Source organism: Macrobrachium rosenbergii, chromosome 53 (genome assembly GCF_040412425.1).
Source record: "Macrobrachium rosenbergii isolate ZJJX-2024 chromosome 53, ASM4041242v1, whole genome shotgun sequence".
NCBI classification, from domain to species: domain Eukaryota; kingdom Metazoa; phylum Arthropoda; class Malacostraca; order Decapoda; family Palaemonidae; genus Macrobrachium; species Macrobrachium rosenbergii.
The window spans coordinates 7282824-7285323 of NC_089793.1; the positions used below are offsets into that span (position 1 = coordinate 7282824).

A 2500-nucleotide genomic window follows, 5' to 3' on the forward strand; every position below is an offset into this window, starting at 1 on the left:
TTCAGCAAAATTTCGACATGAAAGAAAAATAAACTTGATGAAAAGGCAGAATTAACTGGTCCGGGAACACTCATTGTTACGAAGTGAGGACATTTTTCACAATCACTTTCGGGAAGAAGTCTGTAAATTTCGGTTCCACTCGTTGTGTCTTATTCATTAAGTCTAGAAGACGCTTTAACGAGAACGGAGAAGCGTGACAACCTCTCGTTAAACTGTAAGCAACAGGCAACACTGGAGGGCGGGGTAGAGGAGGAAGGGGGAGGGAGAAGGAAGGTAAGAGAGAGAGAGAGAGAGAGAGTAAAAGCAGATCAATGTTCCAAGTCATGGATAACTGGTTTCAAATATTGTCGCGCGCATACACACACAAGTCGACCCCACTTATATATATTTAAACCCCGCTTTCGGGGCAGCGCATCGCCCGACCTGACATCACACACACACACAAGCAAAGACAGACATCAATCACCGATGCTGCTCAGTCATTTACCGGGACAAATGACACGCCTGTTGATTACTCGCTGTCAAGAACTGACGCCGAACGGAGCGCGCGTGGAGGTGCTCCCACTTCCACGACTCGACCGAATGTGTGTTTACATCGTGCCGAGGGAGAGAGCCACACTGGGAGAAGCTACGCTCTCCCACCGGAGGCTCCCTATCCCCTACCCCGTCCTCCCCAGATGTCCCGGTACCCCTTACCCCAACCCTACCGAAGCCCTCCCCCCCTCTGCTGTAACACCGCGCAGTCGCTCTCTCTCACTCACTCTCTCTCTCTCTCTCTCTCTCTCTCTCTCAATGCTCATCTACCAAAGTTCCCCCCCTTCCTCCACTTTTTCCTCACTCCCTTTCCTCTCCTACCGCTCATCCCAATTTACGCTTCCTCCATGGCATCTCTGCTTATAATTAAATATATATCTTTTCTTTCTCTTTTCCTTCATCTGTACAAGATATTACTTACAATGTATGAAAACGCTTCGGCCTAGAACCCTCGCTCCCACCCGACGCGTCACAGAGACACATAGTCTACTACAGCTAGCTTGGGCAGAGCTGGGAGTTAAGAGAGTTGACCCATTCATGAAAATCTTGAAAGTTTCGTAATAGCCTCCGTTAGTGTCTCATTCGCGTTCGTGTCTCATGGCTCGGGCTTGAGTTTTAATGGCCCTCGAGTCGTAGGACTTGATAAGAATGTCTAGAATGTCCATAAATCCTAAATAACTTGCGCAGGAAGAGGAAAAATAAGAGGAGAAGAATGTCCAGAAAACTGTGCCTCGGAATTCGTGTCGTCTGGTGGCGCTCTCGTTTGTTTCGTTTTGTAGTTGTCTGGTTTCATCTCCTATATTCAAAATATCAGTGTGTCTCTCTGTCTGTCTTTTGGCATGTGTTTCAGTATGTATGCATTCATACTTGATTCCTGTGCACGTATTGATTTGAAATTAAAATACTTTCAGTTTACTCATTGTTAACTACATGTGTCTTATGTATAAATATTCAAACACACGAACACACAGAGACACCTACACTTACACACGTACACACACATATATATATATAAATGTGTGTGTGTGTGTGTGTGTGTGTGGCAGAGAAAATCAAAAAACAAGGCAGCAGTTATTGTCATGTTCATAATTGTATTGTTGAACCAAGGATGAATCCATCCGATCATTGGGCAGAAAACTTCCACGTCAGGTGTTCATTATGGCAACAGTTCTCTGGTTTCCCGTTCCGACTTCCTCCTAAATATTTCGAATTATTCAAACTTGTAACCAGCACATTGCACCCCATTCTCTCGACATGATCAAACCACTTCAAAATACTCTGATCCATCTGTTTGCCTATTGTAACCGTTCTTCACAAATACTTTTGTTGCTTATTTTCCATTCCCTTATAACATCCATTCTTTGTTCCTATAAAGGAGAATTAGCTCAACTATCCCTTCATGCATCTTCGCTTGCAGATGTCTTGCCGAGCACCATCTGTCTTCCTTGCCTCACTTAATCTCTTCTCTCATCAAACATTTTGTTACATTTACCCCAAATTACCTATTTGAATGACCCATCTTCTTCCACTTTCTGTACTACCATTCAGCTCAAGCTCAATTTTCGTATATATAAATATATGTACAGGTATATATATATATATATATATATATATATATATATATATATATATATAGAGAGAGAGAGAGAGAGAGAGAGAGAGAGCAAAGTTTAAAGAGAGAAGATGTTTTGATAGATTTGTCTAACAAACATTATTTGTAACGAGAGACAGAGAGAGAATGACGCAAATCACGACCCGCGTCTGTAATGAATTTCACTTATTTACCGAGAGTCAATCCCCTTGGTATTAAAGACGATCTTGTCGATAGCCTGTTCGAAATCACATTCCCAGTCCTTAAGAACATGCCACACTGAAGGCGCCCTTAAGAGTTTCCTAAGAGCCAAGGCTATTAGACCGAGGTGGACCTCAAATTACTTACCTCTTAAAAGAAGTGACACCCGTAGGG

The 2500-nt window shown here is 43.0% G+C and overlaps 1 protein-coding gene across 1 annotated transcript in view; it reads right to left on the reverse strand.

The window, feature by feature from the left end:
• Positions 1–612, reverse strand: part of LOC136834247 (heparan sulfate glucosamine 3-O-sulfotransferase 6-like) — a 149141-nt gene extending 148529 nt beyond the window's left edge. Inside the window, exon 1 of the mRNA XM_067096591.1 lies at positions 488–612. The gene's annotated coding sequence lies outside the window, so the exon portion shown is untranslated. The remainder of the gene's footprint in view (positions 1–487) is intronic.
• Between the last annotated feature and the right edge of the window lie 1888 nt (positions 613–2500).